The sequence below is a fragment of the Agelaius phoeniceus genome (genome assembly GCF_051311805.1).
Source record: "Agelaius phoeniceus isolate bAgePho1 chromosome W unlocalized genomic scaffold, bAgePho1.hap1 SUPER_W_unloc_2, whole genome shotgun sequence".
Taxonomy (NCBI): domain Eukaryota; kingdom Metazoa; phylum Chordata; class Aves; order Passeriformes; family Icteridae; genus Agelaius; species Agelaius phoeniceus.
The window spans coordinates 1169797-1192580 of NW_027509867.1; the positions used below are offsets into that span (position 1 = coordinate 1169797).

At 51.7% G+C, this 22784-nt stretch overlaps 1 protein-coding gene across 1 annotated transcript in view; it reads left to right on the top strand.

Annotated features, from left to right (window-relative positions):
* Positions 1-22784, top strand: part of LOC143692629 (uncharacterized) — a 331852-nt gene that overhangs the window by 70909 nt on the left and 238159 nt on the right. The window lies entirely within an intron of this gene.

The following is a 22784-nucleotide window of genomic DNA, read 5'->3' on the forward strand; positions in this document are numbered from 1 at the left end:
GATCAGCCCTGTGAACTATTAATTTTAGTAAACTACCAATCAAGCACTGAAGGATTTTTTGTATTGCCATCCATACCATCAATGTCCTCACAATGAGAAATTACAGTGCTGGCCCTGTCTCCCAACCCACCTTGTTTTATACCCCAAGGACTAACAATTGCCCAAGAAGGATACTGATGACACTTCACTAGGGATGTGATAAGTCAGGATTGCCCAAAAATCACCTGCACTCTGGAACTTAACAATGAAAAGATTGTTTTGACAGGGGCTTGTGGACATGGGAGCAGATGTGACAGGTATCTCACGTTCCAAGGGGGCTCCTAACTGGGCGTTTACAGCTACTGCAGGAATATTGTCCGAGATTGGAGGTGACCGTGACAGTCTCCAAAGTGCAGAACTTATTAACATCAAAGGACCCAAAGGCCAAATTTCCACAATGAGACCATTTGTGATAAAGGACCTTGGTGTATCCCAGATAAGAACATCAAGCCCTGCCTGTAGCCACTGAGTGTGGATTCTGCAAAGGAACCCCCAAGTCCACCCCAAGACAAAACCCACCAGACAGTGACTCTAGCACCTGGACTAGACAATTCTCTTGAAGATGACACATAGGAAGCTTCTACTCACATTCCTCAGCCTGTTTGCAACCATGCTCCTCGTGAGTGGATGGGTAGCCCTCAAAAACACAAAGCACAGTGTATGGATAACTCTAGCAAAAGCCATGGAAGAAGACACCCTGTGCCTGTCTGTCGCTAGCCCTGATGACCCCTTCTCCACCTGCCTACTGGGGTTGCCTACAGATGTCTGGCCAATACCTGAGGGTGCCATTTGCAGTATGCCAGGGGACAATCCTGACGGCAAATAGAAGTGCAGCCCTGTCAGTGCTTGGGACTACTGGACCCAGAAGCTCCTGCATGCACCACTCGAACTCAGGGGGTAGAAATTCTCAGCTCTGTAAAAATGGACTTTTGTGTAAGGTTTTATTACTGTCTGAGATGGGGGGAGGGTGAAAGACACAAAATTACAAGAAAAAAGAAACTATCAGGAGAGACATCTCCCCATACCATCCCACTTACAAAAACCAGACCTGATGGTGTAATTACACCTCTTCCATAATTTCTTGGTCCAGTAGCTACCCACTCAACTTGCTGCAGGGTGTGTTTCTTATTTGCAAGGATAGAGCATGGCCTGTGAAGGTGTCCCTTCACACATCAAAGGCAGACCTTGTAGCTTGGGGACGCTTACCTTTCTGGCAACCAAAACAAAAATGATTACTGGCCAGAGAAACAGAGCAAAAAGATCTACACACTATTTTGAATCTGATTGCAAAAATAATGTCATCTATTGGAGTCAAAACAAAAGAATAGCAGCCTCCATGTTACTACCTTGGGTGGCTGCAGCTAAAGCTTTAGGACAATCAGACCATCCTGGGTGCCTGTTGAGTAAGCAAACTAATGCTGCCTCCCTCACATTGAGTGGCTGCTCTCAGACACAGAGACCATCAGACACGCCATCTTGCAGAACAGCGATAGAGTTTTTACTCTGGGCACATGGGCATGGCTGTGTAGACTCTGAGGGCATGTGCTGCATGAACCTCTCCAGCCACAGCCAGTCAATCCACAAGAGCATTCAGGTACTGAAGAAAGGGTTCAAGAAGCTTCAAGTAGAAAACAAAGACTGGGTCAATAAACTCTTCCAATCCAAGGGACTAAAGGGTTGGATGATGTCTAGCTAGAACAGGACTATTAATTCTCTTAGTGGTTGTTGTTGTATTGCTGATTGTCCCATGTTTGTTTGGATGCTTTTAGAAAGTCTTAAAAAATTCTTTCAATTCCATCTTTGTGTTAAAACAGAAAGGGGGAAGATACTCAACACAGGCTCCTCCTGGACCCCTTGGAGGAGAGACTTGGAGGCCAGGATGGCACAAAAACCTCTCAGAGACTCAGTGTGGAAAGGAAAATCCTTAAAAGTATCTAAAAGTATCCTTAAATCCATAAAGTACCTTAAAAACCTTGAGTATCTCAAAGCATTACTGAGCACCACTGAGTGTCAGTACAAAGCTCTCAGGGGACTCATTAAAGCAGATAATTGGGGCCGTGATTGCACAAACCTCTCACAGAGTCTGTATCAAAAGGGAAACACCAAGTACCTTCAAATAACTGAAGTACCCTGAAGTATTAATGAGCCCCACTGAGTGTTGTTACTGACAAAGCCTCTCCAGGGACTAATTACAGCAGATAATTGGAGGCCATGATTGCACAAACCTCTCAGAGAGTCCAAGGCAAAAGCCAAACCCAAAGTCCTTTGAAAAAGCTGCAGTCCCTGCAGGGAGCATGAAGGAGCCCCCAGGGCCATTGCTGAGCAAGGCTCCCCAGGGACTCCTTGCAGCAGATCCTTGAGGCCACTGGGATGTGGGCTAGGGGGGGATGCTGAGGGCAGCACAAGGGGCTGACAGTGCCCAGCCTGGCTGGGGCTGTGCCAGGAGGCCCCAGGGCCTCAGGACAAGGTGTCTCCTCCCAGCCCTTGCTGGCACAGACCCTGCTGTGCCCCAGGGCACCAAGACTTGGCTTCTCTTTGTCCCCACCTGTCATCACTGCCTGCAGTTCTCTGCTCTGCCTGGGGCCTGGGGACACTTGCTCAGTCATGTCCCTCAGAGGGACCCATTAAAAGTCCAAGAAACTTTGGAGTTGGATTCTGCCTTGGAGTTCTGGAGAGGTTTCTTCAGCTCCCTCTCAGGGACTGATGCTCAGGGCCTGAGCACAAAGGCCCAGAGGCTCATTAAAGTCCTTGTGCTGTGTCTGTGCTGCTGAGCTGGGCTGGGCTCCTGGCACAGAGGCAGCTCCTGGTGACCAAGAAGAGCTTCAAAAGCACATTTCTCTGGATGAGCAGCTCTTGTGCCAGCCCAGCAGGGCTGGGGCACTGCCTGCAGCCAGCCCGGGCACAGCCCAGAGGCACAGAGAGCTTCAATCAGTCAGGGCTGGGAAGGGGCTGAGAAGTGCCTGGGGCACAATCACTGCCAGCCCTTGGCACAGGAACCTCTGGCTGCAGGACAATGCAGCTGCAGCTCCTGGAGCCATCTCCTCAAGCTGGAACATCCCAATGCCTGCAGAGCCTGTGAGTCCATTCTCTGCTTGTCTCTTGTGCAGAGCAGCCAGGGGTGCCCAGGGCTGTCCTGCAGAGCAGGGTCCTGCAGCCCAGGGCGCTGTGCTGGGGCAGGGACTCTGCTGCCTGCCAGGGACAGCTCTCAGCCAGCCCTGGCAGCTGCTCCCAGCACTGGGGGACAAGATCTGGCTGGGGGGAGACAGCTGGTGAGGCTTGGGAGTGTTCTCCTTGTGTGGGGAGGATGCTGCATTGTTCAGGACTGCTCCTAGCATGGCATACAACTGCAGAATTTAGATTATATAGGGAGCACAGCAAGGCAGGGGATGCATAAAAGGGGAAATCCTGCTTTTCATTCTACTGCTCTGTGATGCCTTGATGGGAAATTGTACATACATATTCATCCCTCAGGTAAGGCTGAGGAAACATAATAAATTATCTGAGATCTGAATAAAGCATGCAGTGAAAGAAATCAGTCATTTGAGGCAGCATCAGTGTTGCTTTTCCAGCCTCCTCAGGGTTGCTCTGATGTTGCCATCAGAGCCTGCAGAGCCAGAGCTGCCCCTGGGCAGTGCCTGAGCTGGGAGGGCTCTGCAGGACAGAGCTGAGCCCCCAGGGCTGGGCTGGGCTCTGGCAGCACTGGCAGGGCCCAGCCCTGGGCACAGGGAAGCAGCTGCTGGCAGGGACAGCTCCAGGCAGCAGAGCCCTGGGCAGGCAGTGAGGGGAAAGTGCCCCCAGGCTGTGCTGGGATATTTCAAGTCCTCTCCAAACCCAACTATTCCATGATTACTTTTCTTACAGATCCCCATGCCAAGGCATCACAGCAAATGTCGAACAGCAGCTCCATCAGGCACTTCCTGCTGCTGGCATTAGCAGACACGCGGCAGCTGCAGCTCCTGCACTTCTGCCTCTTGCTGGGCATCTCCCTGGCTGCCCTCCTGGGCAACGGCCTCATCATCAGCGCCGTAGCCTGCGGCCACCACCACCTGCACACGCCCATGTTCTTCTTCCTGCTCAACCTGGCCCTCGCTGACCTGGGCTCCATCTGCACCACTGTCCCCAAAGCCATGCACAATTCCCTCTGGGACACCAGCAACATCTCCTACACTGGATGTGCTGTACAGGTCTTTCTCTTTATGTTCTTCATCTCAGCAGAGCTTTATCTTCTGACCATCATGTGCTACGACTGCTACGTGTCCATCTGCAAACCCCTGCACTACGGGACCCTCCTGGGCAGCAGAGCTTGTGCCCACATGGCAGCAGCTGCCTGGGCCAGTGCCTTTCTCAATGCTCTCATGCACACAGTCAATACATTTTCCCTGCCCCTGTGCCATGGCAATGCCCTGGGCCAGTTCTTCTGTGAAATCCCACAGATCCTCAAGCTCTCCTGCTCACACTCAAACCTCAGGGAATTTGGGCTCATTGCTGCCAGTGCCTCTTTATGTTTTGGCTGTTTTGTGTTCATTGCTTTCTCCTATGTGCAGATCTTCAGGGTTGTGCTGAGGATCCCCTCTGAGCAGGGACGGCACAAAGCCTTTTCCACCTGCCTCCCTCACCTGGCTGTGGTCTCTCTCTTTGTCAGTACTGGCGCATTTGCCTACCTGAAGCCTCCCTCCATGTCCTCCCCATCCCTGGACCTGGCCCTGTCAGTTCTGTACTCGGTGGTGCCTCCGGCCCTGAACCCCCTCATCTACAGCCTCAGGAACCAGGAGCTCAAGGCTGCAGGGTGGAGACTGATGACTGGATGCTTTCAGAAACATTAAACTGTTGGCCAAATTCTGCAAATCACTAGAAATATAAGTTATCTTTGATCCTTCTTGTTGATTTAATTTTGGAGGTTCTTCTCCTTTGTTTTAGTATTTTCATATTGTCAACAAAGAAATGTCATTGTTTGTGCCATTTCTCATTTTGTTTCTCTCCACCTTCCCTGTAGCCACAGACTGTGTCAATGAGGGGTTGTGGTCTAAATGGCTTTAAATGAACGAAAGGATCTCCCAGCAGAGTTTTCTGCAGAGATGCCCTTGTGTTGCCTTCTCTGGAGCTGCAGCAGCAATGTCTGTGTGCAGAGCTGGGGCAGATCAGTGCTGGCCCAGCAGCTGTGCCCAGCAGCAGCAGCAGCAGCAGCACTTGGTGTTGCCAGTGCTGCTGCCGTGGCCCTGCCCCGCTGCCCTGGTGGCCCTGGTGTTGCTGCAGGGCCTGAGTGCTCTCGGGGCCGGGCACAGCCCTGGGGGTGGCAGTGCCGGGGCTGCAGCAGGGACAGGCCATGGGCACTGCTGGGGCAGCGCTGACGCCTCAGGCCAGGCCCTGGGGGCTCCAGGCTCCTTGCCCAGGCTCTCTCAAGAACACGGCCAGGCCAATGCTCAGCACAGAAACCCCCGTCAGCAGCCCCAGGCTGGCCGTGGGCAGGCTGGGGGCAAACAGCATGGCTGGGGCTCTGCAAGGGCCCTGGGCCAAATGGGAAGGAGCAGCAGAGCAGGGGCTGATCCATGCCCAGTGCGCTGCACAGCCCAGGGCAGCGTCCCAGAGCGTCCTCATGCAGCTGCCAACAACATCCCCCCTCTGCAGCCCTGGCCTCTCCCCCAGCTCACACAGGTGTCCCATCCTTGCAGGCACAGACACGGCAGCACTGCCTCAGCAGCCCCTGTTTGCATTGCACACAGCAGGGGCAGCACCCCCATGCTGTTGCTGTGGGGACATGAACCTGAGGGAGCACAAATGCCATCAGCCCCTGGGGCCAGCAAGGGCTGCGGGACACCAGGGAAACCACTCAGCTTTGTCCTGGCCTCTGCACACAGCCAGAAAGTTTGTTCCCATCAGCTGGGAGTTTCCTGTGCCACTGCAGACGCTGTTGCTCAGAGCCAGGGCTGCCTGGCAGCCACCCCCAAACTGCCCTGAGCATTTCCTTGGCTGCACCTTTGCTTTTTTTACTCTTCTCTTGAACAAATTTCTTCCAATTGCCCTCCTGTGTTCCCTCCCCTGCAAACAGCCCATCCCTGTTTGCCCTTTCCTCTCTGGCCCCACTCCCCATTGCAGTTCCTGACCTGGCCCCATGGGAACGTCCCTTGGGCAGCAGGATCATCCTACAATGCTGCAGGAATTGTCTGCAGGCTCCTGCAGTGCCTGCTGCTGCTCCCTTGCCAGGTGCACCCCAGGCCAGGGGGGCGCATCTGGGCTGCTGTGTCTGCCTCTGGGGCTCCCTGTTCTGGGCAATGAGGAGGAGCTGCAGAGGCTCTGCAGGACTGACAGGATGGGCTTTGGGGCTGGCAGGAGAAGCTGAGGGACCTGGGCTGCTGGAGCTTCTGCAGAGGAGGCCCAGGGCTCATCCTGCAACTGCTCCAAGGGTGGTTTCAGGGAATCCCAAAATCAACAGGGTTGGAAAAGTCCTTGGGGATCATTAAGTCCAACCTGTGCCCTGGCAGTGCCATGTTTCCCCTGAGCCTCCTCTTCTCCAGGATAAACAACCCCAGCTCCCTCAGCCTCTCCTCACTGCACTTGTGTTCCAGACCCCTCACCAGCCTTGTTGCCCTTCTCTGGACACGCTCTGGCCCCTCCATGTCCTTCCTAAATTGGGGAACCAGACCTTGACACAGCACTCGAGGTGCTGCCCAACCAATGCCCAGCACAGGGGAAGAATCCCTGCCCTGCTCCTGCTGGCCACACCATTCCTGATCCATAGGAGTGCCAGGGGATGGATGAGAGAAATGGTGGGGAGGGAGTGGGGAAAAATTCTGATTGATTGTCAGCCATCAAGGCTCTTGATTTCTATATCTGTTCAAACCGCATTAAAAGCTTCTGGGGATCAATATCAATTGGAAATTGCTAAGATCAAGCTATAAACAGGAAAATAAAACTTAACTGAACAAAACTGTACTCTCGGCGTTGTTTTATATTATTGTATATTCACTTTGAGTACACTTCTGTCATCTGTCTAATTAACCACATTAAGAACTGAAAACTTGAAATATTCCCCATGGGGCCTTTTCTTGTTCAGGTATTCTGAACAAATGTTTATGAGCTCTTCTCACTGAATTCCTGAACTGAAGAGCTCAAGAAAGAAGAGGCCTCTGGAGGAAAAAAATTCATCAGCAACATCCAAGTGGCAGAGGATCCATCCCCATCAAAACAGCAATGAACAGAAGTGGGCACAGCTTTGTGGCTGCTGTCCCAGCTTTGGCATGGGCCCTGGGCCTGGAGCAGGAGCAGCTCTTGAGGGCCCCAAGGCCGGGGCTCTTGTGCTGCCCTGGGCAGATGGGATGGCAGCAGAGGCTGCAGAGCTCTCAGCACCTCAGCCCCAGGGGAGCAGGGCAGCCAGGGAGCCTCCTTTGGCCTTGGCCAAGCACCTTCCCCCATGGCTGGGGCTGAGTCCTGTGGCAGCTGCAGCTGCTGCTGTGCCCTTGGCAGGGGCTGAGGCCGTGGGGCCAGTGGCCAGAGCAGCCTGGCCTGAGCAGAGCTGTGGGGCCAGAGCCGGCTGGGCTGGGCTGGGCTCAGAGAGGCCCTTGGTGCTGCCCAGAGCTCAGGGCAGCTGGCAGAGCTTGCAGGGAGCTGGGCCGGGCTCCGAGAGCCTGGCTCAGAAACCATCAGTGTCCATCTCAGCCTGGCTGAGCGTGCAGGGGCAGGACTCAGGCCAGGCCTTGTGGGGCAGGGCCAGCGCCTGTGCAAGGCATTGCAAACAGGCAAGTGGCCCAGAGAGGAGGCTGCTCTGTGCCCTTGGTGGCATGGACAGAGCAGGGAGGGGGCCCAGGACATTTGTCAGCGCCAGCCTCTGTGCCCATGCGTTGGCAGCCCTGGCTGCTGAGCCCAGCTTTGGCCTGGGCTGAGTTTGGCTGTGGCCCAGCTCCATCCTCCTGCGGGGCTCAGGGCCTGTTCCCCGCCATGGCCAGCCCTGGCTGCCTCTCTGCTGGCCCAGAGGCCGGCAGAGACCGGGGCAGGGCTGTCTGTGCAGCCCCACAGGTGCCAGGGGCTCTGCAGGAGCTGGCAGAGGCTGCCCAGCAGGGAGGCCATGGGGCACAGAGCCCCAAGGCTGCTGTGGGCACCACAGCACAGGGGCCGTTCCCAGCCGCAATGCTCCTGGGCTGGGCTGGGCCTGCACAGGGGCTGGGCCACCATGGCTGGGCCAGCACAGGGCCACAAAGGGGCCACGCAGCCGCTCACGGGGCTGACAGCAAGGCCAGGCACACACAAGCAATTGCTGAGCCTGGCCTGCGCTGGCCAGGCCTGACTGTGCCAAAGGCAGAGCTCAGCTGCCCTTGGGGGCTGCAGCAACACTCCAGAGCCCAAAGAGCCTCCATGGCTGGGCTGGAGACCAAGGCTGCAGCAGGGAAATGCAGGGCTGCTGCGGGACTGGGAGGGCATTGAATTCCAGCACACACCTCAGCTCTCTGATGATCCCGGCACCATGCTGGGCCCTGTTTCAGACTGGAGCAGAGCAGATGTTGATGGCACAGGAGCCCTGCGGGGCTGTCAGGGACCTGCAGCTTGCAAGGTGCTCTGCTCTCCCTCAGGTGCTCTCAGAGAGATCCAATCCCAGCTGGGCACCTCAGGGCACAAGTGGCACTGCCTGTTCATGGGCACACAGCTGATGTCTGCCTGGAAAGGGACACAAGTTTTAATTCCTGTTAGTTTCATAATATACAAGCAAATCTTTATTATCTGGGTCACTTGAGTATTTTAAGAAATGGCAAAGTTTTCCCATCAGGAACAGGAATTTCCTGGATCTACTGGATTCTTCTAATAATGGCAAAAGAAGAAATACTGATCCCGCCCTCTACTTGTGTAGATATTCACCAATATTCAGTCTAATATTTCCTCTCGCTCTTCCTTCATGTGTTTGCAGCTCTCTTGTTTAAATGGCCATGTCTAAGGGCATCTCTTCACTAGGCTCTCTGGAACTTTATTCTTCCCATTCCTTCCAGATTTTCTCCACCAGATGCTCTCCGGTCATTGAAGTGCCTCTCAACTGACTGGTTTCATGCTTTGAGCATCAGGGAGTTGTCCAGTCTTTCTGAAGTTCAAATAAATACCACACTAGTCAACATCATAGTCAGCTCAGATTTGCACAAGGCTGCTCTGAGTGCCAGGGCTTGGATGGGGGAAATAGTGGGCTGGGGGTAGGGACAGAGTCTGATTGATTGTCAGCCATGAAGGGTCTTGATTTCCATATCTATTCAAACTGCATGAGGAGGTACTTGGATTCAGTGTCAATTGGAGATTGCACATATCATTGTATTAACAGGAAAAAAAAAACCTAAATAGGACCTAAAAAATGTTTTCTCACTGTCTGTTTAAAAAGAATCTATTCAGTTTGAATACACTACTGAAATCTGTCTAATTAACCACAAATGATTTGAAAATTAAAATCAAATTATTCCCACAGGCTTGGCTTGTTCAGGTGTTCTGAATGTTCATGAGCCCTGGGACACTGAATTCCTGCACTGAAGAGCTGAAGGCTGAACAAGCCTCTGGAGCAGTGAAATTCAGCTGCAGCCTCCAAGTTGCTGAGGATGTCAGCAGCCCCCAGTGAGGCCATCCCTGCCCAGAGACCGTGGGGGAATGGGCAGACAAGGAGAGCGTCCCTGGGGCTGGGGCAGCACAACTCAGAGGCACCAGCGGCTCCAGCTGGGCAATGGAGTGTGGAATGTGGCTGGGAAAGCCCTGCCTGGGCTGGGCCAAGCAGCACACACAAGCCCTGACCCCCATCTCCCAAACAACTCTCTCAAGGAGACATTTAAAAGGAATTACAATTGTTGGTGTCCTCTGAATTGGACTCCCTGGAGAAATACCAACAAGAGATTCTCAGGAGCTCAAAAGAACAAAACAGCCTTTACTGGTGACTTTAGAAAATCAGAGAAACATTGGCAAAAGTTCTATTATGTCCTCATAGTGGTTTTGGTTTGTTAATTTAAGATTTTTCTAATTTTGAGATTTCTTAATTCATGTATTGATGAGTGTGGTGGATTTAAGTGTTGGTTAATTATTTATGTATTTATTTTGTTGTAAGAGGATTAGGAGTAAGGTAATGTAGACTTAAAATTTTAAAAGGATATAAAGAAAATTTAATTAAAAGTTAAAAAAAGAAAAAAGAAGTAAGAATTAAAATAAACTCTTTAGAACACTTATTTTTTTTACAACATTTTTTTTTACTGACAATGGAAAGGAAGTAAACTAAAAATTTCTAGTTTGTTTACTATTTCTAGAATAGCCTTTTTATTTAGTTTATTTAGGGAGAGTACTTTTTGTTTTTAAGGTTATGGAGATTTTTTAACAAGAGGTAAAACTTGGTTTTTTTGTGTTTCTTAGTTTTGTCATGGATAAAAATTGTCTGGGGAACTTTGTTCTTGTGAAATTGTTTTATTGCTACAAGCTTTTTTACTGCTTGTTGATGGGCCATGTTGACTTATGAAGTATTGTTTTAAAGATGAGTTCTTTAAAGGTAAAGGTTTTTATTATTTACATCTAAATTTATTTTTATCTCTGGGAATAGAGATCTTCTCTTGGGGATACTGGATTACTTGGATTTTTTTCGCTTCTGTTTAAACTTTTGATGAAATTGCAGTTATTTTAACATTATTTTAACATTTGTTTATTTTATTATGGAGGGGTTTTTTGATATTAATTGTAATTTTTTAAAAAAGTTTTTTGTGTTATTAAGAAAAAGAGTTTTTTCATTATAGTTTACAAGAGGATTTTAGCTTTAAGATTAAGGTATTTTTTCTTCTTTTTTATTTGGGATTTAATTTCTCCTTTACTGACTTTATGGTTTTATATATTTTTTTATATGCTGGTATTTTGTTTTTTTCTTTTACTCGATGGAGCAATGAAGTATTGAAAGGATTAACACCTAAACTGCCAGTAACTTGTGGTGGAAGTTGTGGTTGGGTCATGTTAGGATTGGTTTTATGGTTGGTTTTGGGGGTTTTTTTGTGTTTAATTTTAGTTGTAGGGTTATTTTTTGTATGGGTGGTAGGTTGTAGGGGTTTTTGGTTTTAGTTGTGTTGGGCGGAGGGGACTTCATGGTGAGATTTTAACAGCTGTGGCTGGCTTTGTTCTGGTTGGGGTTTTGTAGCCTCTTTTGTTTTCCTGTTTGGGAGTTGTTGGGGTTTGGTTTGGTCAGAATGGGGCCGATGGGGGGGGCAGCCTGGAGAGGGGGGAAGGGGCTCAGCCCATGGCAGGGTTGCTTGGTTTGGTTTGGTTTGGTTTGGTTTGGTTTGGTTTGGTTTGGTTTGGTTGAGATGGGGGCTGGGGCCCGCTGCTTCTTTGTTGACTGGAAAAGAAAGAGGAGATTCCTGGGTTTTTTCATCTTTAACATTTGTATTTTACAGAGGCGTGTTCAGTATCTCAGTGGTTTAACAGATTGTCAGTTACACAAAAAGTTTTGTATTACTTTTTAAAATTCTTCTAATGTGCAATTACAACAGATATTTAATCAACAAAACAACACTTCTCAAAGTATTAACTTGGCCTATTCAGCTTCACAAACTCTAAGCCTGTTCAATTTAATGATAATAAGAATTTACAGGAGCACAGAGACAGAAGAAGACACAGAAAGAGAGAAAGACAAAAAAGATACAGAGGAGCACACACACAGCTACCAACTCCTGCATTCCAGCAGTGTTCAGATGGAAATTCCAAGAGGAGGTAGGGTCAAGATGTGTGCTTGCCTTGTGGTCAGCCTTCAATACCCCTTGGTCTCCCTGGGCCCTTCCCCCAGCTGGGGCTTGGGCTCATTTGGTCCCTCAGGAGCTGGGCTGGGGCTGCAGAGGTGGCTGTGGAGCATTGCCTGTGCTGTGCCAGGGACTGGCAGCCACTGCTGGGCTGGGATAGAGGCTCTGGGGGGATTGGGGTTCCAGGGCAGGGCAGGGCTGGGCTTCCAGGGCAGGGCAAGGCTGGACCTGCCCCTTCCTCCCCCACACACAATAAATGTTTTGAGCCAACAATCTCCTTCAGTCTGTCACAACAGGGAATGTTGGAGGTGGAAATCCCATTTCTGGCCATGGGCACCTGGCTGAGAAGCACAGTTGTTTTCCATAGGAAGGAAAGTATGGACCCCCAGTGTTTGGAGAGCCTCACGAGGCCAAGGCCAGCCAGACTTGTCAGGAATGGCAGATTTTGTCTGGAATGAGTCTTTGGATTTAGGGAACTTTTTAGGTGGAAGCCCAGTATCAGCCATGGGCACCTGGAGAAGCAGGACAATTCTTTCCCACAAGAAGGAAAGCACAGAGCCTTTCCCTGTGTTTTGGGGATAGCTGAGAGGTGACCCTTGTAAAACCATTGCCAGCCATACTTGTCCTGGAAATATTCCTGTGGGAACAATCTCTGGATATAAGGAAATTTGGAGGAGAAATCCTAATTCTGGTCCTAGGTGCCTGGAGGAGAAGGAGAGTTCTTTTCCATAGGAAGGAAAGTACAGAGCCCCAGTGTTTTATTAGTAGAAGAGACCCTCAACAGGCCAAGGTCAGCTGGACCAGTCAGGTGGCCTCTGGGAGGCCAAGAGAGACCATTTCCATGTTCCCTTGGTCTTATGGGGCCCTGCAGTATCATAATGGTGCCTTGATTCCATGCGGTCCAGCAGTGTCACAATGGTCTCCGGGGTTCCCCAGGCCCTACAATGTCACAGGACTCCTCTGTTCCATGAGCCCTGCAATGTCACAATGGACCTTTGGACCGTGGGGGTTTGCTATGTCACAATGGTCTCCTTTGGCTCCACAGTGTCACAATGGACCATTGATGACCGAAGGCCCCTCTGTGTCACCCTGGAGTTTTGGTTCCATGCAGCTCTGCAGTGTCACAAAGGCCTCTTGGTTTCACGAGGCCCCACACAATCACAATGGTCCTCTTGGTTCTGTGGGGACGCCACAGTCACAGTGGTCTCACTGGTTCCATGAGGCTTCACAGTGTCACAATGCTTTGCTTATTCCATGGGGTCTCATAGTGTCACAATGGTCTCCATGATTCCATGAGTCCCCTCAGTGTCACAATGGTCCCTTGGTCTCACAAGGCCCCACAGTGTCACAATGGTCCCTTGGTTCCATGGGCCCTGTGCTGCTGCATTCCCCCCTCCTCTTCTCAGGCCGCCCTGCCAGCTGAGAAATGCTCCTTGGGGCTCGGCCTTGGCCAACAGCCCCTGGGCTCAGCTCCTCTGCAGCTCATCACAAACACTGTCTGCTCCAGGCACTGCTGCTGCCCAACCAGCTCCTGCTTTCTGGAGGAGCAGCCCTGGGAACTGGTTTTGCTCCCTCAGTGGCACAACATCCCTGTTCTCACCCTGCCAAAGAAAGCTGTTGATGCCAAGTGTGGCCAGGATGAGCCATTGCTGGGACTGAAGCCCCTCTCTTGGGGCCCTGCAAACAGCACTCCAAAAGGAGCCCTTGGAGCTCTCCTGGGCCAGTTCTCAGTTCATTTCTGGTTTGATTGCCTGGATTCTGTTTGGTTTTGTTGTTGCTTTGTTTCCTTGGTGTGCCTGAAGTGTCCAGTCAGGAACAGAGTGACTCTTGCCAAGGAACTTTGTGCTGCTGTCCCTTAATATTAAATCAGGTTTTTGCTGCTCCCTTGCTGGGGATTTTTTCAGCGCTCTCAAGGCCTCATTCGTACCAGGGTGAAGGAGCCCTGGCCCAGGCTCTGGCCCTGGGGGACACGGGGACGCTGCCGGGGGGTCCCTGTCCCCCTGTGCCACCCCCAGGGCCCTGGCCCCCGTCCCCGTGTCAGGCTCTGGGGTCGATCTCGTGGAACATCCTCTGGGGGAGGCTGCAGCGCCGGGGGCGGGGGGACCCGGGGGGACAGGGGACCCCGCTGTGCACGAGCAGGGTTGGACTGCTCTGGGGGGAACTGTGAGGGGGGCCGGGGCAGAGTGACCTCCCCAGTGACCTCACACAGCTCCTGTGATGTCACACAGCCATCTGTGATGTCACACAGCCATCTGTGATGTCACACAGTCCCCTGTGATGTCATACAGTCAGCTGTGATGTTACACAGCTGCTCTGTGATGTCACAGAAGACTCTGATGTCAAAGAGTCACGCTGCAATGTCACAGTTTGTTCTGTGATGCTACAGCCTGCTCTATGATGTTACACAGCCACCTGGTGATGTCACAACCCACTCCCTCATGTCACAGAGCCACCCTCTATGATGGCAAGATCTGCTCTATGGTCTCACACTATGATGTCACAGGCAGCTGTGTGACGTTACAATCCCTTCAGTGATGTCACAAAACCCTCTCTGAGATGTCATAATGACACTCTGTAATGTCACAGCACGCACTTTGACCTCACAGCCTGCTCTATGATTTCAAACAACCACACCATGATGTCACAGCCCACTCTGTGATATCACACAGTTCCCTCTATGATGCTGTAGCTTCTCAATGACCTCACACAACAAACTCTATGATGTCATAGCCCAGTCTGTGCCCTCACACAGCCCACTCTGTGCTGTCACACAGCCCCTTGCTGACATCACAGCTGCTCTGTGCCTCCATGACACAGCCACAGAGGAGCTGCTGTGACACAGCCGCCTCTGGGACATGCCACAGCCCCTGCCAGTGCTGAGTCCCTGGGAGCTCTGTCTGTGCCCTGCTGGTGTCCCTGAGGGGCCCTGGCAGTGCCCCAGCCCTGCTGGGCTGTGCACAGGAGCTGCTCCTGGCCAGAGCTGTCTCTCTGCAGCTCTGCTGCCCTTGCCAGGAGCTGCCTCTGGGCCAGGAGCCCGGCCCAGCTCTGCAGCACAGACACAGCACAAGGACTGTAATGACCCTCTGGAGCTTTGGTGCTCTTTGCATCAGACTCAGTCCCTCAGAGTGTGCTCAAAGAACTTCTCAGGGACTCAAAAAGAGAGTGAAACACTGAAGTTTCTCATACTTTAAATAGATCCATCTGAGGGACAGGACTGAGAAAATGTCCCCAGGTTCCAGGTAGAGCAGAACACTGGTGGCAGTGATGACAGCTGGGGACAAGCAAGGCAAAGGTGTCTCTGGTGCTGAGCAAACCTGCGCCTCTGTCCCTGCAGGCTGTGGGCATCCCCCGGCTGCTCCACCTGGCTGGCCCCTTCCTTTGCTGACAGCTCTGCCTCCTGCCTGCCTCTGCCTGCCCACACAAAGCCTTGGGCTGCTCCAGGCTCCTGCTGGGGGACGTGCTGCACCACAGCCCTGCCCTGGCAGGGAAATTCCTTTCTCCTGGTGTCCACTCTGCACCTCCCCAGCTGCCCTTGGTGCCATTATTTACTTCTCATGCTTATATCCTCTAGGAAGAAAAGCTCCAGCCTCTCCGAAACCACCCTTCCATCCCTCCCAGGCTATTCCTGTTCTGTCCTCAGTCTCCACCCCACTGACTCCAGAGCCTGCAGACTGTCCCTGCTGGTTTTGTGATGAGGCCTCCAAACCCCATCTTGGGAGATTTTTGGGTCGTCTCCAAGGTCTGTGAAAATGGAAAAATAGAGACCAAAGTTATTTTCTCCCAAATCTTGCAGTGACAACACAAGGGTCAATATCTCTAAACCGAATGAGGGTGGATGTACATTTGTTAGAAAGAGGAAAAATTTTAGAATTATAAGAGTGGCAAAAAACTGCAAGAGTTATTCCAGAGAAGTGGATGCCCCATCCCAGGAACTGACCAAGATCAGGAGCTTTGTGCAACCTGACCCAGTGAAACCCCCTGCCCTCCCCAGTGACAGAATTCCTGCAGTGTGGGTTCTCTGCTGTGCTGGGTGCCCTCACAACGCTTCTGGCCAGAATGTCTGCTGAGGGCAGCCAGGCTGCTGCAGGGGCAGTGACCTCACAGCCATCACCATGGCAGCCCTGTCCCCTGGGCCTGGCTCTGCCCTTTCCTCTGCCCCTGCCTTGGCTCTGCTGGCATGAAGAGTTTTGTCATTGATATCTTGTCCCCGAGATGCTGGGGCTAATGGCTTCTCAGTCAGGCTCCTGGGGCAGAAGTGGCTTTTCAGAGGCCAGCCAGGAATGAGCCCTGAGGCAGCAGCTCTGCAGTGGTGGCCACCAGGCCGGGCTGCCAAGGGAGGCTTCTGGCCATGGCCTGCAAGCAGCTGCTGCTGCCAAGGTGCCTTTGGTGCCTCAGGCTCTCCCTGGCACAGCTCCCAGCACGGCACTCTGCCCTTGTGCCCGAGGCCTTCCTTGTGCTGGGGCTGGCCTGGGGCTTTTCCTGCAGCGGAACCTGCCCTGCTGATGGCACAGGAAAGGCAGTTCCTGCTGGAGCAGGAGGCTCTGCCTGCAATGGCCTCCAACAACTCCAGCAAGGCCCTGTTTGCAAAGCCCCCAGTGGGAAATGAAGGAGGGGAGGGGTCACGCTGCTTTTGGGGTGAATATTGCAGAAACAAGTCTGACTCCTCCATCCCAAAGTTGAACATCCTCAGAGGGAGCTGAAGCTGTGACAGTGCTGGAAAATCCCCAGAGTAAGGAACAACCAAGTGACACCACTGAGAGCTTCTGCAGAGCTGCTGAGCTGGCCCAGCCTGGGCACACCTGACTGACAGGGCAGCACCTCAGACTAGAAAAGCCCCATCCCAAATTTTAATGGCAGCATCCCCTGACATTTCCCTTCCTGGGGTGTGTGGAGATTCCTCCCGGCAGTCGGGACACCCCTTAAGGTCACTTCTTCAGGCTGAGCCAAAGGGATTTGCCCATGGTCATTGGTCTGTGGGAGTGACATCAATCTCTCCTTAAAAACAGCTCCTTTTCTTTTAGTAAAATTGCTTTGAAATCCCTTCTGAGTGCTTTCTATAAATTAATATAATATAATATAATATAATATAATATAATATAATATAATATAATATAATATAAATGTTACAGCTCTTATTCCTTGGACTAAATATTTCTGATTAAGATAATTCTGTCTAATTGTTACCTTAATAGATAATAGAAATTTTTTATAAATCTATATGCTTTGTCATCCTTAATCCTGTGGGACAAATGCTAAAGGTTAAATTTCACCTTGAGAATTCTTTACCCATGAATTCTTTACCCATGAACTCTCCAATATCCATGGGATTGGAGCGAGCTGCTCCAAGGCTCCTCTCACAGAAGGAGATTACAAAGCCTGGAGGTCCTTGGGGGTATTTTTCTGTGGATATGAGAGTCTGGTCAGAGACACAGAAAGCAAGAGAGTTTTCCCATTAATTAGATTGGGAACCATTAGCAAGCTGGAGAGAAAGAATTGTAAATTATCAACAGGTGGTGTCTGTAATAGGTTGTTTTTTCCATAAAGTTGTATACTGAAGGGGGTTGTCTTTATCAGCCTATCATGGGAAATGTGTTGATTAAATGACCAAAGAGATCCACCTGTAGAAAACCAAGGTCAAAAGGAAGAGGATTGAATAAATGGGTGGCTTTTAGCCCTTAGCCTTCTGATCTGAGTCTGTGTTATCTCTGACTCAATGGTGACATTTGGGGATCTGTGGGGGCTATTGGGGATCCTTTCTGCACCTCGTGACTCAACAGGAGCTTCTCTAATAAAAGCTGCCTGAAGCTCCCACTGTGCCCATGACAGGAACCCCTGTGAGTTCCGGCTCTTTGGCAGCCTGGGGACTCCTGGGATGTCACCATGGAGCCCCCGTGAGTGCCTGTGACAGATGGGTGCCTTTGCAGCCCAAGGTGCCCCGGGATGTCACCATGGAACGGCTGTGACTGCCTCTGACCACAGGGCTCTTTACCATCCCAGAAAGGCCTGGGAGGTCTCCATGGAGCCCCTGTCCATGCCTGTGGCATTCCAGCTCTGGAACAGCCTGGAGACTCTTGGAATGTCCCCATGGAACCCCTCTGAGGGTCTGTGACAAATCTGATCCTTAGCAGGCAACCATCACCAGCCCCCTGTTGCTATGGTCAGTTTCCATGGCAACCATCACCAGCCCCCTATTCTCTGGTCAGTTTCCATGGAAACCATCACCAGCCCCTTGTTGCTATGCTCAGTCCCTTGGCAGCTCCATGGAGACCCCATGCCAGGGGTGGTTGCCATGAACACCAGGGCTGGCACCAGCTGGGATGCTCGGTTTCCACGGGCTGGGCTTCAGCAATGGGATTCCCCAATTTCCTGCTCCTGCTAAAACCGCGCTGCCCTCGCTGCCCTCCCGCCTCCCATGGAAATCACAAAAGGCAAAGATCCTGGGCTGGGATAAGAACAATTTATTGGGAACAGCAACGAGATAAGGAAAAAATGGAACAGAAACAATATTGATAACAGAAGGGATAAATAAAACTTTGACAGGGAAAACTAAACACAACTGACTGTCTCTTCCCAGCCACAATTTCCCCTGTCTGGAAAGGACACCCTTCTCCTCAGGGACAGAGAGAGAGAGTCCCTTTCCTGCCCCTGGCAATGGCCTGAGGTGGGAGTGAATGTAATGAAAGGGCCATGGCCAGATCATCATGTTCTTCCATTCCCACATCATGTCACGGGCAGGAAAAGGGACAGGTGTCTTCCCAGCATGGATCATGGGAAACACGGTTCCCCAGGACTCTTCCCGGCGTGGGTCCTCCCATGGGGGATGAAGATGGATTGGTGCATGAAGCTGTTCCTGCAGCTGGGGCATTTGCAGGCCTTTCCTTACTGGTGCCTCCGTTGGTGTCTGGTCAAGTGAGAGCTGCTGGTGAAGCTCTTCCCACACTGGGGACACTCGTAGGGCCTCTCCCCAGTGTGGATGCACCGGTGGGTGAGGAGGGTGGAGTTGTGCTTGAAGCCCTTTCCGCAGTCTGGGCAGAGGAAGGGCCTCTCCTCTGAGTGAATCCGCTGGTGTTGGAGGAGTTGGAAGCTGGTGGGAAGCCTCTTCTGACAATTGGGACACTCGTAGGGCCTCTCCCAAGTGTGGATGCGCTGGTGCCTGATGAGGTGGGATTTCTGCTTGAAGCCCTTGCCACAGTCAGGACAGTGGAAGGGCCTCTCCTCTGAGTGAATTCGCTGGTGGCAGAGGAGATGGGAGCTGGTGTGAAACCTCTTCTGGCACTGGGGACACTCGTAGGGCCTCTCCCCAGTGTGGATGCGTTGGTGGATGATGAGGGCAGAGCTGCAGCTGAAGCCCTTCCCACACTCCCCACACTCGTAGGGCCATTCCCCAGTGTGGATCATCTGGTGGCTGATCAGGGTGCTGCTCTGCCTGAAGCTCTTCCCACACTCCAAGCACTTGGGGGGCTTCTCCCAATTGTGAAGCTGCCCATGGACCACCAGCTCTGAGCTCTGGCTGAAGCTCTGTCCACCTTCCTGGCTCAGGGTGGGTCTTTCCTCCTCAGGGCACCTTGGGCTGTGTTTGGAGCCCCTCCTCCTGTGTAATCTCTGGGGCTTTTCCTCCACGTTGGAATTCTGCACCATGGAGCCACTCAAAATGGCCTCTTCCATGATGTTCTGCTTTGGGGATTTGTCCTCCCTGGTCTCCATCCTCAGCTCCTTGTCTGGGGGAGGAAGGACAAGGAGAGGATGGGATTTGCCTCCATGCCAGAGGAAAGGGGAAGGAGATTCCTCCAGTGCATCCCCAGCAGGATGGGGTTGGCAGTAGGGTTGTCCTGCAGCCGGGGGCTGTGCTGGGCTGGGAGATGGAGCAGGAGAGAGGGGGAAAGGGGCACTGACTGCGTCCTCACCTGCCTGGCTGTCCCAGGGCATTGTGTCAGTTTGAAAAGACAGGTGTCTGCTAAGGAAGGCAGGAGACTCCCTTCAAATGGAAAATGTTAATCCCTTCACTTGGAATTATAATTTTCAAAACAAGAGGCTGTCAAGCAAAGTCTATGGAAATAGGAATAACAGTTCTTCAGAAGGAAAATTAAAAATACAAATGAAGTAGTACTAAAACCTACTTACAGAGTAAGAATACGACCTGACACCCTGTGGGTCAGAGTGTTGGTAGCACTCCTGTTAAATGGTGGCTGCAGTGCTCCTGCAGTGACAGGTGTGGTTCTGTTGGAGCAGTGATCCTGTAGAAGTGTGGAGTTTTCCTCGGAAGGTCCAGTTGTGGCGTCGATTGGCCTGGTCTTCCTCTGGGATCCAGTGGAGCTGAAAGCTGCTCTTCTGGGAATCCTGTGGGAGAAGGCTGACTCTGTTGTTCACATTCTCAGATTATATCCAGGTAGGAATGCTTGGCTCCTCCCTCTGGGCAGAGCTTCTCACAATGGGATGATGGAATTTTTCTCAGTGACACTCAATGGCCCATTAACAGAAGATATCTCCCTGGAGGGAGGATTCATGTGGAAGAGATAAAGTAAACTGCTCAATTAACAGATGATAATTGCCCCACCTTTAACAGAGGGTAATTGAATACACACCCAGCTAAACCTGAGACACTGTTCCAGCCTTGGAAAGCAGGATTTGGTACCAGGATTCTTTAGGGAATGCAACCCTGATTGAAGGCAGAGATAGAATCTCCAGGGCCTGCAGCCAGAAATGGACAGTTGTGTGATACTCATTTCAACATCTTCTCTTTTGGAATTATTGACTAATGATTATTTGCTTTGCCTACCTAATATTTTTGTAATTTTTTGCAAATTTGCATCATCTAAATTACACTATTCCTTAAGTTAAGTTGGTGTCTGTGTCTTTGGTGCGGGCCCTGCCCACTGGCGAAACAGGGCCCAATCCTGCCTAAGTGTTACCTGGGGAGACAAAACCCTCACTGCAAATGTGCCCCCTTCCTCCTTGTTCCCCACACTTCATGCACTGATCATGATGTCCTATGGTCTGGGCTATCCCTGGGGTCAGCTGGGATCTCCTGTCCTGGCTGTGTCCCCTCCCAAGCTCCCCCACACCCTCAGCCCCTCCCCAGCGTGGCCGAATGAGGGGCAGGACAGGCCTTGGCTCAGTGCGAGCTCAGCAAGAACAAAACCATCTCTGCGTGCTCAGCCCTGTGCTCAGCCCCCGGGCCCGGCATTTCCTCCACTGCCACCCCGGACCCCCCTTTCCCACCCCTCTGCCCCACGGCCGCCGCAGCACCGGCTGACAATAGAAGCAAGTCTGTGGCAATTCCAAGTTTCCTTGGTTCCTGCACAGCTCCAGCTCAGCTGCTGGCAGGTTACAATTAAAGAAAAGTGCAAATTCGGCCCAATACAGATATTATTAAAAGGAAGTGGAAGCTCTGTGTAGCTGTCACAAAGGTGACAGGGATGAAGAGAATAATGATTCTCACATATGGAAAAAACCCAAGCCTGGGAATTCAGTAGTTATTTGGGAATTTAGCTACTTGAGCTGGGCTTCTTGTGGCACTTTTAGCAGCCTTGTGTTCCTCACCATGTGGTGAATGAACCTTGTCAGTCTTGCTGGTATCATTTGCTCCATTTCCTCCAGCGATTTTAACAAACTTTTCAAGGAGGAACAACAAAATATTTTCTTTACACTCCAGTACCACAACAGCCATTTTCCTCACCAGTTCTCCCATAGGTCGCTCAGACGAAGCTGCATCCAAGTTTCCAAGAGTTCCTCCAGAGAGACCTCCAACCTCCTCAGAGGAAGGAACCATGCTGTAGTCAAAAGCAACTGGGATCAAAGAACAGTGCCCTGAACTCACTGTGCCAAAATAATTTTGCAATCTGGTTAAGAAAATATTAGAGAGATGCCATTTGCCCTGGAGCAGGGCAAGTGTGACATTGTCCCCCGTGTGTGTGGCCTTCCCGGGGTGGGGGTTTTACACCTGAGCCAGTTTGGGTAAGGGGGGTGGGGTTCACCCCCTGAGCAGGGATTCCCCCACTGTTTCAGGCTGCAATGTAAGATGGAACCAAATGCATGTTTTCAATCCCCATCTTCATCAACTGCTATAAACAGGTGGGGCAGTGTTCTTGATCTCTTCCATGACTCAGCCCTGATAACGCCCTCCAGGGGAGATATCTTCTGGGAATGGGCCATTGAGTGTCACTGCAGGACTGATAAAATTCCATCATCCCATTGTGGGATGCTCCGCCCAGGGGGAGGATCCAAGCATTCCAACCTGGATATAAGCTGAGCCTTGCAAGAGCAGGAGCAGCTTGCCTACTGGATTCCCAGAGCACAAGAGCTCCAGAACCACCACTGGACCTGCAGAGGAAGACCAGACCCTTCTACAGGATCACTGCTTGGACAGAATCACGTTCATCACTCCAACAGGACTGCAGCCATCATTTAATGGGACTGCTGCCACCAGCCTGACCAGCAGGGTGTCAGGTTATATCCTGACTCTGTCAGTTTAAGGCAGTGATTCTGCATCATTGCCTTGATCTTCATTTTCTTATTAAATTGTAATCCTGGTTTAGACCCTCCCCAGGTTTGCCTTCAAACAAGTACAAAATTCAATGTACTTATCCCTTGTTTTCTTCTCAAAACAGGATTTTCCATCCCATAAACTTGGCCAGATGGAGGAGGAGGCTGTGAGGAAGAAGAAGGTGCCCCAGGAGCCCCAGGCAGGTGAGGAGGAAGTCAGTGCCCCTTTCCCCCTCTCTCCTGCTCCATCTCCCAGCCCAGCACAGCCCGCGGCTGTAGGACAACCCTGCTGCCAACCCCGTCCTGCTGGGGATGCACTGGGGGGATCTCCTTCCCCTTCCCTCTGGCACGGAGGCAAATCCCATCCTCTCCTTGTCCTTCCTCCCCCAGGGAAGAAGCTGAGGATGGAGACCACGGAGGACAAATCCCCAAGGCAGAACATCGTGGAAGAGGCCATTTTGAGTGGCTCCACAGTGCAGAATTCCAACGTGGAGGACAAGTCCCAGAGATCCCACAGGAGAAGGGGCTCCAAACCCAGCCCAG